This window comes from Podarcis pityusensis, assembly GCF_964106645.2.
Source record: "Podarcis pityusensis genome assembly, chromosome: 1".
Classification (NCBI taxonomy): Eukaryota; Metazoa; Chordata; class Lepidosauria; order Squamata; family Lacertidae; genus Podarcis; species Podarcis pityusensis.
In genome coordinates this window covers 97,980,074-97,995,028 of record NC_138028.1, presented here as the reverse complement: position 1 = coordinate 97,995,028, position 14,955 = coordinate 97,980,074, and the positions used below count along the sequence as shown (strand labels likewise).

At 37.9% G+C, this 14,955-nt stretch overlaps 1 long non-coding RNA gene across 1 annotated transcript; it reads left to right on the top strand.

Annotated features, from left to right (window-relative positions):
• Positions 1–1,335: 1,335 nt before the first annotated feature.
• Positions 1,336–6,677, top strand: LOC308479365. The gene is made up of 2 exons (XR_013987645.1): positions 1,336–1,675; positions 6,062–6,677. It is a non-coding gene; the product is annotated as an uncharacterized lncRNA (long non-coding RNA).
• Positions 6,678–14,955: the final 8,278 nt, after the last annotated feature.

Below are 14,955 nucleotides of genomic sequence, written 5' to 3'. Positions count from 1 at the left end.
AAATATCACCAGGGTAGAGAAGACAATTTTGAACAATATTCCCTAAGAAATTGTAGACAGAACAGTGTCCCACTGTCATCTTACAAACTATGTTAGTGAGCGAAGCAACAATTCTTAGCCAGTACTAAGGATGCTTATTTTTTGAGGGTTTTTTAATATATTTTTTAATGCAATAAAAACAAAAAGGTCATTCTTCTGCAATGTATAAGAAACATACATGTTTTCTATAGATGAAGGAATTCATGAATGACATTTCATTTCTGCCAGATAACCAAATTCAATTATAAGTGATTTTTTTCAAAGATCAGCCAGAATACAAATGCTATGTGCAGTGCAATTCTACCCATCCTTATTTATTCAGAAACAAGTGTCACTGGGTTCAATGAGACTTGCTCCCAGATAAACATATATAAGACTGCAGCACAGTTTTTCATATCATAAGAAACAACAATCTTTAAAAAATACTTTTAAGAAGTGAGAAGTGGACTTGATTGCATTTTAAACTCCTCCACCTGTTCTTACAAAAAGGCAGTCTTAGATGTCAATACCTCTTAACTGTAGATGACTCTCTACCATTTAAAATCTGCCAAGTTTGACTTCATTTATGGAAATATATTTACTTGGGCCAGTTGCAACCCCAACTCCTGCTTAACAGTTTGCTCCTAATCACCTTTACTCAGAATGCAAAAACTTATTTCATAGTTAAAATTACAGTATGAACCTATGCCACTTGAATCAGAAGTTTCACTTTATTCAATGGGACTTTCTACAAATAAAACATGCATGAGTATGTATCTAAAAGAGGGTCCAACCTCACAGCCAAATTGTGTAAATTTCCTTAGAATAGGGGACAGCCAAAATAAGGTGAAATTCCCTTTTGACTCACGACTGTCCAGAGGGTCACAGTTCTTTCTTCCCCCTCTAGCTGCTTTACTGTCCCCACGGCAGAGCTTGCTTTTATGGGCAGGCCCAAGGTAGATGTTACTTCCTTAGGCTGCCCACAGCTGTGTCCCATCCAGCTGCACTCTCTACACCCAGTGCCAAGTGCAACAGGTTTTTTTAGTGCCCACAGAGTCTGACAAAGGTGCACAAATTTAAAGATGACAGCAGCACACCAAATTGCCCATGAATAGGTGAGCTGCAACCCAATGCATAATTGAGATTCCCTCCGTCGCAAATAATCCAGCAAGGGCCCTCAAGTGCCCCAAGGTTGTGTAGGAGTGTTTTACAAACATGATTCATTTTGCCTTCAATGCCTACGTAATAAACCATGGCATTCTGTGTACTGTATGTGCTCTTTAAAATAAATCTCACGTAAGCCAGAAGAGGCTGAATCACTGCCCATTGCCTTAAGTGCCACACTATTTTCAATTTGATAATTGCAGTTTACCACAGCATTTAAGAAATTATATTTCAAAGCAATATCAGCATCTGTGAGCTGTGAGTCATAATGCCAAAGGTGGGGGGAGGGAACAGTGTGCTGTTGCTATCCCTGTTCTAGAATGCATCAGAAGCAGAATATATTACACTGGGAATTTTAAACTATCCAGACACATTAAGACAGAAAGGCACGCCAGCTTCCACCAATAAGCCCTCTAACCTTAATGAAAAAGGCACACAGAGTACTAGAAGATCTTTGAAAACTCTTTTTGGGAACCACTGTCCTCTCTCTCAGGTCAGAAGCTAGGAAAGTTATGGATGAATAAGTGTTCCCTGCAACACTACTGTGTACAGAAGGGAAACACACAGAGGTCTCTGGCACTCTCCAGTTCAATCCACATTTTGTGGTCTGCAATTGCTTTGTTTTTTTGCCACAAAAGCTAAATTTTGAAACAAAAACAAAAACAAAAAAAGGTTGTCCTAAGGTAAGGGGGTATATACTGTGCCAACAGCAGTTGTTTGGCTGAATTGTTGTTAGCGAAAAACAAAAGGTCATCAAATCCATCAAGGATTTTTAGAACGGATCATATTTTCAAGTTTCAAAGTAGGATCTTCAACATTGATGCAGAAACCAAGGAATCTTCCTCTGAATACCTTCTAGTCACAATAGGATACAATTCTCCTGCAAAAAAAACCCCCAGCCATCTTGTTATTTCTCTCTACAGTGGTACCTCAGGTTACATACGCTTCAGGTTACAGACACTTCAGGTTACAAACTCTGCTAATCCAGAAATAGTACCTCGGGTTAAGAACTTTGCTTCAGGATGAGAACAGAAATCGTGCTCCAGCGGCGCGGCGGCAGCAGGAGGCCCCATTAGCTAAAGTGGTCTTGGGGTTAAGAACAGTTTCAGGTTAAGAGGAGACCTCCGGAACAAATTAAGTACTTAACCCGAGGTACCACTGTATGTCTCTACACAGCAGGCAATTGGGCTGACGCTCTTGCAAAGTTTGAATATAAAAATGCAGTTGCTAGTGTGTTCACCAAAAGGTACAATTAGCATGACTACATAAAAGTCAAAAGGAAGGAAACAAGTAAAAACCAGCTCTTTCAGCAGTGAAAATGCTTTCATTTTGCTTACAGTTTGATTAGTAGGTCCTTAAATACCAGTAAGACCAATCTGTTCCCTAATTAGCTTGCAAGGCTTAGGTAAGATTGTCTGCTGCTCGCTCAAATGCCATACCATAGTCCAAAGCAGTAACCATGGAAATGGGAACAGGAAAATGCTTTTTTAAAAAAAAATATATCTAATTATTCAGCACTATAAATAACATTTTCTAGAAAAAAGATCAAAGAGAAACATTAGTACTTAAGCATTTGTACTTGCTTTCACATAGCTATCAGCAGTCATTCCCACCTACGGAGGGATATGGTTGAGCACATATCAGTTTGAAAGCTAACAGGGCCAACCCAAAATATTATGTATACATCCTGCAAGGAACCCTGTCTACTACTTGAACCAGTAAAGGTTCTCCAGTATCTCAAGCGGAGGTCTTCCATATCACCAAGTATCCAATTATATGTTTCCATCTCCTCACTCCCACCACCAAGCTCCACCACCAACAAGCCTGGAGAGGACAACGAATCTCCTGTTTCGGGCTGACTGAAACCTTGAATAAAAGAAGACCTATTAGGGGCAGGGAAGACACCACCAAGAGGTCACTGCAGGTCTCATTCGTTTCTCTTATTTTCTAACATTAACACCACCATCACCAACCTGATCTGACAAAAGAATAAGAACTGCAGTGACAACCTTTGAAAAAATGGATCCATCAGAACTAGTCAATATTTTTTTTCATCAGCCTTCAAAATAATTTAGCTGATAGCCACTTACATGAAGAAAACCAGTCAGAAGATTAAGAGTTAAAGATCTCATTTAGCATCTAGTCTGGCTATAGTTAAATATATCTACATCTATCTTTTAGAACAAAAAATAAAAGACATAGCTACATTAAATTGTTTTTAAAAATTAGTAAGCCCCTGGTGGGAATGCAAGGTCTTGTATTTTGCTCTGTAGTGCATGAAATGGGATCAATTCCAATATCACGGTCAAAACATATAAAGCGTTCCTAATAATCTGATAGCCCTCTTATCTCCATGTTTCCCCCCCTCTATAATTACCATGTTCCAAGCATTTCATGAACTCTTATTTTATTTGTTGTAATGAGCATTAGATACTGAGATAAGAGGGAAACACTTGCTTAACGCTATCCAGCTAAGTCTGTAGCAGAGCAAGGTTGGTAACCTGTCTCTCAGGTACTTGTATGTAACTACAGTGGTTCAGTTTTCAGCAGCTTCCCAACTCTGGAGAATTTTTCTCCACAGATTTTCTTAACTAGGGGTAGGGGGGGACTTTTGATCATGAATGAAAGTTACCACGGGGGGGGGGGGGTGCTACCTAAGCTCCTAGCAAAACAACTTGATTTCTTGACTGAAGGTGTTATACAGGCTTCCTCAACCTCGGCCTTCCAGACTACAATTCCCATCATCCCTGACCAGTGGTCCTGCTAGCTAGGGATCATGGGAGTTGTAGGCCAAAAACATCTGGAGGGCCGAGGTTGAGGAAGCCTGGGGTTATACCTTAATTTACAGATTTCTGAATTACCTATTAACAGACTTTCGATGGGACACCAAATGGTTAAAGAAGCTTACACATCTTCCATAGGCTCCAGTTAAAAAAACAAATTGAAAGATATTATTGACATATTCTACCCTATAAACCTATCTAATAAGGAATCTAAATCTAGCACAGTACAGTCACTTATTTGCCACAAGAACAACTTTTTTAAACCTAGTTTTTGTTACTAAGTGTATAAAACATATCTATCAAAATGCTACTTAATCAACTACCAATTTTACAAAATAATGCATTATTTTAACCAACTTCTTTATTAACTCACAGAACAATTAAAATAATTTAGGTAAAATTATTAGGGACTACTGCTAGTATTCCAAGATTCAAAAAAAAAAAAAAAAATGAAGAGAGGCTGGACTGCATGTTATAAAAGAGTCTTTCCTATATACAGATAATAGTCTCACATTTATCATTCCATTATATAGCAACACATTTTAAGTTCAGATAATGTTGAGTGCAGTATTTAAAAGGTATTGCTGTAGTTATGTACATGATTTGATCTTAATATTGTTATCACGTTCCTTTAAACAACCCTGTATCAATTTAATTTGCCTATCCTAACATATAAACATGTTCCTCTCACACATTAAAATACATTTAATTTAGATATTACAGAAGTATTAAAAATGAGACATGAAAATTTAGAGTGTAAACCTACTAGCAAAATGCTTTTTTGCAATCTAAATAGGCAACACTGAGGAACTTCGTTTAATCTTTCTGCAGCCTATGACGGAAGAATGTATGTAGTGTTCCATCAAATATGCCATCATCAGTGCTAATTACTTTAACAACATTTAAACTGCTTATTATGGTGACTGATCAAAATACTATTTTCAGTAGGGAAAAATGAAAACAAAGCTATAAATAGATTCCACCACCACCCCTTCCTTATATTCTGGGTACTTCCTATTATTTTTATTCCTAAAATACAACACAAAATACACCAAAAACAAAAGTTTTTAAACATACCTCTGACTCGACTTGAATTCTAATTTTAACTTAAATATTTTAATCTATCAGCTTCTTGTCTATCAGCTACTAAATCTGTACCAATTGTTGGAAACAAAATGGGGGGGGGGAGCTATATATTGTACCATTGACACAACAATCCTGTGCCTGTCTATTCAGAAGTGAGTCCCAAAGACCTAAAAGGTCCTTAGAAGTAAGGATGTATGAGAATTTAAGCCTTAAAAAACATAATAATCCTAATCAGTTTTGGTCTACATAAAATGTACTATGCTGAACTCCCTTACTGATTCTAGTATAGAACAGCAACATTTTCTAACTGGACACAACCTATGCAGTTTCAACGTTCTTTTCTACCAGCAATCAATCACCTCTTCTAGACCTGCATTTGACATTTTTTATGGAATATCAGTGCATAATTGCAATCACTTGAAATAGTTAATGTATTATTATACTGCTTCTTTACTTGCCTGCCCCCACCTGTAACTTTGCTCTATTTTAACTAGTACAGTACAATGTTTACTAGTTAATTGCAGTGTTAATTTTGAGCAAATCCCCAGTCCTAGATATCCCAAGGAAGATCACTTTCTCACTACGACTGACTCTGCTGCACTATCATCAGAGCAAAAATTAGATGTAGGGATTTTTATACTTAACAAAAACAGGCTTAATATTGCACGGCATGTCCAGATGGAATCTATTCAAAGTACAGGAGGTAGTTTTATTTTAAACTATATGTAAAAACTTTCCAAGGCAACCTAGTTCCTTTAAGAATTTCATTTTTAAAAAAAACTTAATAGATTTGTCCCTTTTTTTAGTTTGTATATTATTGTGGAGGGGGCATTTTATTCAGTTGTAGTACATTAACAATAATCCATTATAATCTCTCCAAACTTCAACACAGTAGAATATGTATGCACAGGACTAAAGAAATTATGCACATCCATATTCAATACGTTTCATCAAGATATAAATTTAGCATACTATGAAGAAATTTGCCCAAACACCAACCACTTCTCTAGATAGATGCAAGCTTTCACCATATTGAAACTAGATACTGAAGAATTAACATACCTGCATCATGCCGGCAATTTAGCATCATAATACAAAGCTGCTAAAGGTACTCTTTCCATAATATCCGTTTTCTAAGATTCTGGAGGACTCCTTTGAAAAAGAGCCTAGCTTTTAAACATACCCACTGTTCATTTTTCAGGCATTTGGCAGGTAGCTGCTGAAGCAGTTGGTTAAGGCACTTGCTGAAGCATCAACCATAATAGAAAATCAACAGCTGTATTATGTTGTGATGTCAGCAACACCTTAGCCAGTCTCCACAGAGAAAAAACTGAAATGCATCAAAAGCTATATTGAGCTCTTCATTAGCAATTCAGCAGCAAGCAAGGCAAATGTCCTGTGAAACTGTGAGAATACTATGAAATGGCTGTAGGGATTTTTAGTCACTTTCCACTTCACATTTAACTCACACTGTGAAACTATAACATTTATTCCTCACAAAATAACTGAGGTTACCCAAAGGTTCAACCTATTTAAGACCTAAAATTAAGGCTGTTCGACCTGCCCTCCTCCCAATAATGCATAAATATAAAACTAGCTTCATAAAGTTCTGTATTTGAAAAGTCATCTTTATGCCAACGGCTGACTTAATTCTGTCAGAAATCAATGTCTCATTTTGTATTTTGATTATTTTAAATATAAAAAACAGAAAATGTATCTCACTTGGTTGGTCTTGTCAGATTTTTCTTAAAGATATATTACAATAAAAATGAGTCTTGCCTACTATAGATTTTGCGGGGGTACAACAGCATTCAACTAGTCCCCCATTTATCCCCCCCCCCACCTGCACAGCCTCTTTGTTTTCCTGTCTCCTGATATTTTTAGCTTGTCTTTTTCACCAGCATACAATAATGCAGCAAATCTTATTGGCGTGCCATCGTTTAAGGTTTACACTTTTGCAGAAGCACAAGCCTTGAAAAATACTACAGCCAGCCATAACACTTGAGCAAATCAGTCTAAGTAATCAGCTAATGGCTGTTATGCTGATCCCATGGAAATGGCTTTTTGCAGTGGGGTCAAGCTTCCTGCAATCAAAACTGCAAAATACAGTGGGGGGGGGGGGATATTTGCACATGAAATCTTAGAAAAATACTTTCAAAAGAAAGCATTTATGTATTTAAGAGAAATTATGGACCGCTGTTTAAAGAACCATTGAAGCAATTCAGCCTTGGAACTGACTGTCAGTGCCAAGGCTCAGCCCTAGCATCATCTGTACTTTGCCATATCTGGGACTCCTAAAGTACCCAAAGGTAACAGCAACCAGCAAGGTGGTAATGCCCTATCTCAGGTCTTGAATACTCAACATTTCCAGAAGCCATTCTATTAGATGTATCGGTAAATGTTTCAAATCTTGGCCATGGATACAAGAACTAGCTACAGGTTTTTAAAAACAGTATTTATTCAATTATAGAACACTGAGGAAAGCAACTTGGGGGAAAAGATTAAGCTGAATGCTTTAGAAGGTTTTGTTTCCTTCACCCCAAGGTTTATGAAATTGGAGATAAATTATCCTACTTTTCGAGTTTAAGGGTGGATTTCTTATTATTTTTAAATGTTTATTGAAACATAAGTAAGTCCACAACAGTTAGTACCTTGCAATTTTATTTTATTAACCTGCTAAAAGGCTAATTACTAGTATTTCCATGATGGCTGAAAAAGAACTGGCCAGCAGGGAAAGAAGCTAATAAAAAAGGACAAACTTTCTACTATATATCTATATATTTTGTGGTTTTATATTTTAATTTTGTTCTGTGAACTGCCCTGAGACCTCTGGGTATAGGGCAGTATATAAATTCAATAGATGATTATGTTGATAAGAAGCAGAAGCAGCAGACTAGAGGAAGAATGAAATTATCCATCCCTCATCCACTACCCTGCTGCATTTCTATGGCAGTAACTGGAAGAAGCTTTCCTTCCTCTGTAGCAACCATGGAAACCATGGTGAAAGGAGGGATGCACTGGCCAGCCTGTTTACTCACTTGCATGGAATTCCAGGCAAGTTGTTTAAATAAAAGACTGGCAACAATTTAACAATTTAACAAAAACAAAAAAGGAGAACCCTTTTCTGCCTCCCCACTTCCAGCTACTCTCTGAAGACTGGAGAAGAGACCCTCTTAAGAATATTAGGGGGGTGGCCAGGTGAAGGACTAGACCATGTGAAAAATGAACACAATATTTTAGCTGCAGTTCATTCATTTTCAGCTTTGTATCCTTTTTAAAAAGCACACCTAGACATTCCGTTGTTGCTCCTATAACCTTGGTTTAAGGTGGCATTTAGCTCCTAGCTTTCATATCTCAGTTTCTAACACTGTACTGGGGTACAAATCTCCCTTAATTTGCAACAAAACTTTTTTTTTAATCTATCACTAATATCACTTGTATTTTAATAAAAACAATTTGACACACATGGGGGTTGCAGGATCACCAATTTAGGACCTGAAGCATTGAAGAGCCATAATTAGAAACATAAAATCAGAGCCATAGAGAGATATCCAATGTTAATGATACTCTGAGGAGACCTATGTTAGTCCATTAATTTACTTTGAGTATGACCTATGTTAGACATCACACATGAGGTTTCCCAGTAAACCACACTTGGTTCTACTAGTACTATATACCCGTCAACTGCCTTAATGAACTGCACAATCCCTTCCCCAAATGGGAAAATCTTGGGACACAGCTGTAACAGAAGACTAGGAGAGCTTGCTTAGGGCCTTGTGCAATGGCCACACAACAGCCTTGAAGGCAGATGAGCTGCATCTTGCCTATGTGGTAATTCCTGTCACCACCACATCAGTCTTAAATTTACAGGCCCTGAGAAGGGAGGTCATTCTAGGGTGCTGAAGGAAGTACTAAAGCCCAGAACCCTAAGAAGGCACACCCTGCACTTCTGCCAGGTCTACTCAGTCTTCTCAGAAAGCAGTGTGAGCACACAGCTCTGTATTTTCCTAGAGATCAGTGTGCTCTGCTTTTCTCTATCTACCCTACTCTTTCACTAAGTAGAATACACCCACCAGCTAGGCAGGTAGGAGATTACCAGAACATGAGTTTGGCATGCACACTTCAGACAACAGCAGCCAAATTATAGGAAGGGTTTTTTAAGTACACAAAGGAAGAGAAGAGAACACAGCAACAAGTAGACCTGCTTGCCTTGCTCTTGCAAAACAGAGGGCAAGAGACCCAGGTTTTTCTTCACATTGGCAACCATATGTGTCGTACAGAGACACCTTCCTCAGGAGGCAGGTTGGGGGGAGATACCATCTCATAGGAATCTGTTCCACCAGTTCGCTAACATTCAGAGGTGTATGATAGCTATTTCTAGATTATTGTCCTATTCTCTCAATCTTTCTCCCTGTGTCCTTGCATAGAACAGACAGAGCTCCTTTTATCATACAACTCTTGCGGATGCCAGGTGCAAGTGTTAGATGTTATATCTGCAAATACTGAAACCAGGGGATAAAATTCTGATTAGTTTGAGCCTATAAATCAGCACCGGTGAGAAGCTTTTTGTTCTTCAAAATATCAGCAAATTTAAGCATCTTTTATTCCTTCCATAACTGGAAAGTTAAGCAATGTTAGCTGGTTTGCAAATGGTGTCCAAAAAGTCTGTATTCAAGTGCATGTGAACCAGTTGCAGAAGACTGGGGATATACAAGGAACAGGAATCTAGTATTTTTATAAATGCAGGATACATGTTTACAGGAACTTCTGTCCATACCTTTTGTGGAAATTGGATACAAATGAACTAGGTTCTCAAAGTCAGCCTTCTATTTTCTTGCAGAACTGTCCACTAAGATAGATTGAAAATTAGTATCCACTCTTGCACTCTGACTGCGGATGTATTTGAAATACATTGAATATTGAATTGAAATAATGTATTTAGATACTGAAGAAAATCATTAACTCAATTGGACCCAAGATTAATCTTGTTTCGTGTCTTTATGAAGGCTTTTGGGGGAGGCAAGATGCAGAAGTGGAAGCACAAACTGTTCTAGTTGTAAGAATGTGCAAGTAACATGGCAAGAAAAAAATATATTTCCATGTCTGTGGCACAGCAGTTAAATCTAAAGGCACAAAGGCTACCCATTATTTCTATTTGCACTTTCAAATATGAAGCATGAAAAAACATTTTGAAACAAACTCTAAATATATAAGCAACATGCAGGGCAGGGATTTCACTGAACCGTTTGTATCCAAGCTCTTCTCACCTATCACACCAAATTAATATGGGTTTTCAATTTGCGTCTAGGCTCAGTTTTAAGTGTGAGTATTAACCTTTTAAAGCTTTAAATGACTTAAGTTACCTAAAAGCCCACCAGGGCCTTAAGATAAGTGTCAGAAGCCTTGCTCTCTGATTGGACAGTAGAGAAGATCAGATTGGTATCAGGGCGAAGGAAGTGTTCAAAACTCCCATTGTTCCAGGCGCATTTTGCAACAGGGAATTTCATTAGCTCAAGCAGTTTCTGAGCTCTGGGTGCAAATTAAAACTGCAGAGTGGAAGGAAAGGGGGACTTTTTTTCTGCCTCCCCACTTTCAGCTACTCTCTGAAGACTGGAGAAGAGACCCTCTTAAGAATATTAGGAGGGTGGGCAGGGGAAGGACTAGACCATATGAAAAATGAATGTAATATTTTAGCTGCAGTTCATTCATTTTCAGCTTCATATTCTTGTTTTAACAAAACTGAGCCTACACATTCCATTGCTGTGCCCATAACCTAGGTTTACAGTGCCATTTAGCTCCTAGCTTTCATATCGTAACACTGGGGGAAGGGCCTTTTTTGTGGAGGATCCACAGTTGTTGAACTTTTTCCTTCTGAATTTATGTCCATGTTTTTGATGGGCACTGAGGAAGTCTACTTCTAAAAAATATTTCTGCTGACTTGTATAATGATTAACAACTCAGAAATTTTAAAACTGCCTTATTTTGTATTATTGTTTGCATTTTATATCATTGTATAGGAAAGACTATCTATAAAGACAAAATAAAAGTGATTTATAATAAGTAAGAAACATATATCTGATGCAAATGATTTGCTGCATAAAGGTTTAAAAATTAAGTGCTGCAACCCTACTCCCTTTTCCTTTTCAGTTTCCACTGGAGCATTTAGTCCAGGGTTTCCCAAACTTGGGTCTCCAGCTGTTATGGGAATACAGTTCCCATCATCCCTGACCACTGGCCCTCCAAAAACAGCTGGAGACCCAAGTTTGGGAAACCCTCATGTATGCCTTCTGGCCCACTGAAGACCCAAGTATAATGAGCTGGCAGGAACTGTTGTCTAGGACTGGCCACAATGGCTGCGCTTGAAATGCAGAGTCCCAGGATCTGTATACAGGTTGATGGACTTCATTTTCAAGAAAATGGCACTCAAAGTAAAAGATCATATGGTCAGCACCCAGTCCCTGGTGTAGTGCAAGCACAGAAATTAAGCATAATTTACATATTTGGATTTGAGCATCCTGCATTAAATTTAAGCCATGTTCATCCATTCCTATCACTTCAATATCCATTAGTAGCTGAACAAAGCACAGATTACACAAAGGCAGTGTTTATAGAGGACTACAGACTACAACATTAGAACAGCAGATATGCTACATTTTCCTATTTATGATTACTGTACTGTGCTGTACTAAAGCTAGCTAATGCTGTTCTAGTCTTTGTCCTGTGACTACAACTGCACAAATACTAGTGAAGATAGCTGCACTTAAAACTAAAGTAAAAAGCAGCAGTGAATAATGACCATGTGTTAATCATGCAGTAGTGCATCAGAATGCCTCATTAATTCTGCAACAGAGCAATCAGTCCACTTAAATCATATCAAATTGAGATGCAGAATATTCTAGCGTACTTTTAAGACCTGACAGGCACTTTAAATCACTTGACGACTGTATCCGAGAACCAGAACTAACCTTCAACACAATATAGCCCTCTCCCATTGGCCCAATATCACCATTCCAGGGTGTGCTAAGGACCAATTCTCCATAAATTCATTTTGTTCCAAAGGATTTGGACATTTTAATATTAATGTAGGATTAGTATACAATTAAATATTATCCCTATGTCTAAATACATTTAATGTTTGCCTCCTAAACCACAAAATTACAATTGACTCTTCAAAAAAGAAGGAACAGAAGTTAAAATAATGGATGATATTCAACTCTACTAAGCCATATGCCAGTCTAGTGATTTAAAGAGGTCCACCCTAGGACTAACATGGGTTATCAGCCAATGTTTTCTGTGATTTTAATTTTTTTAATATTAATGTTTAATATTAAACATTTTCAATAAAGCAAATCAGAAACTGAATAATGTCGGTGGAAATTAAGAAGCAAACACACACATTTTATGCAGTGGTAGTTAAACTGGTGTTCTCCAGTTGTTGGTACTCTCAAGCCTCAGCACCAGCCAGAACGGCCAATGACCAGGGTGATGGGAGCTGAAGTCCAACAATATCTGAAGATGACTAAGGTGACTAACCCAATCTAAAGACTTGCACAAAATCAGTATGACATGTACAGTTGAGACACAGAGAAGAATGTGTGAGCGATTATAGGAAAGATTACAAGAACCATTTAAATGCTTCAGAAGATAAAACGTTAATACATTTTACAGGATAAACTCTATAGCTAGACCAGGGTTTCCCAAACTTGGGTCTCCAGTTGTTTTTGGACTATAATTCCCATAATCCCTGACCACTGGTCCCACTAGCTAGGTATTATGGGAGTTGTAGTCCCAAAAAAGCTGGAGAGCCAAGTTTGGCCATGTCTGATACAACCCAATACTTCGGTTATCACATCGGCTGACAAGCATGGAGCCACATTGTGTCTTTCTGCTGTTTTGGATCTAAAGCTGGATAACAATGAATGCTGGAGAGTCAAGTTAGGGAAACCCTGAGTTAGGCATAATGCAGCTGACTTAAAGAATTTTGCAGCTCAAATCCTATACAGGCAAAAGTCTCAATGAGTTCAAATGGGCTTCCTTTCGGGTAAGTGTGTAAAGCAGAGCTTTCCAAACTTCTTATGTTGGTGACACACTTTTTAGACATGCATCATTTCACGACATGGCAATTCAGTTTTACTAGCAAACCAAAGGTTAAACTAACTCCTTTCCAGCCTCAGGAAAAGCACGGGGAGCATTCGGGTGACACACCTCTACACTGCAGCCCACACACTAATGTGTCGCGACACAGTTTGGAAAGCTCTGATGTACAAGTTTGCATCTCCTAAAGAGGATACTTTGCCTTTGAAGGTCCTCTGCCTTTGAAGATGTGCTGTCTTTTGCAGAGAAATTTGCCAATTTCAATCAGAAAGCACATTTTATTGGAAACATTCTTCTTACATGTCTAATCAGAAGAACATTTGGCTTTTTTGAATTCTGTTTTTATAGCACTCTCTTCTCAAACACCAACATGAGCCATTTTCAAAGGGATCAAAACAAAGTCTAGATCAGTGTTTTCAATAGCTCCCTGCCTGGTGATCAGCAACACCACCAAGAGAATAGCAGATTGAATAGTATAATTCACAAGGGAAAGGAAGCAGCAGTAAACAAGAATTATCATTCTGTTTGTTAACTATTCTAGGTAACAAAATTAGCACCAACATTCCACGGCAACTGTGGCAATCTTCCCTCAGATGCCTCCCCCCAAAAGGTTCATAACCTTTCCAAATCCTCTCCATCCCAGCTTTGTGAAAGAAGGTATTTACTTCAACAAAAGAAACTGAAATGACATGTCCTCATATGTACAGTTCTGTAAATATATTTCTGTAACATACAAGTGTACAATGTGCTTCTTTTGAGCTCAGTCCCATGAAGTACATTATGCTCAGGCAAAGGAGACTTGTCCAATATCATGTATTGAGCTTCATAGCCAAGTGCCAATTCCCACTTCCCTGCAAAGAACACAAACTTTAAAAGAGGAGACTCAGGCATCCAAAGACCTGCATACAGTGATTGGGGAGCAGTGACTCTTCTCATGCATTTCTTTATGGTACTTTTTCCCTTAAGGCAACACTGGTTGAATGTCAGAAAGTATGACCTGGGATTCAGTTTCATTAACTAACTTATGCATAATGTTATGATTATTACTAGCTATAAAGCACACAGAGAAATAAACAAAAAACCCATCATTTTAAGCTGCTGTAAACCAATGATGCTAAAGGGCAAGTGTGCCTAGAAAAAGTAAGCAATTTTATTTATTTTTTTGGTAATTTTTGAATGTATTTTCTTTGCTCATTAATTGATGGAAACTTGTAAAAACCCAGGAGAAGTGTTGAGCACAGAACTACCTCTACCTTTTCTTCTTCTTCTTCTAGCGCTAGTAGAAGAAGAAAAAGTAAGCAATTTTAAACAGTGTAAAATTTAAGCAATTAGCTTAAGCAACTGGGATTCCAAAAAGTTCAAGGGGAAGGGGGAAATGCAACTGGCAACATATGCAAGACTCTGTACACACATCGTTAGTTGCCAAGAGAGCCACTGCTGCTTAATTAGCAGTATACACATTTTAGAATAAGATGTGAACAGAAAGATGACAGGAGTCTACAGACATCATAAGCAAAAGAAGACTGCAATGCTATGCAATTATGAAAAATCCCATGGGGATTTACTGGTGAGGAAATGTAAAGCGCAGAATTTGAGACTCTTCAGAGATTTATGTTGCCAGTAACAAAGCCTTCCTGAAATTCAGTAGTAAAATAATCAGAACCTTAATACTTTTCACATAATGACAAATTTGTATGATGCACTGCTCTATACAATCTTATGGTCTTTATCAAAAACTCTTTGTGGTGTTAACTGTAGAAGGTCACATAGCAAAGAATTTTATATACCAAGCATACCTTCAACTTCTTGA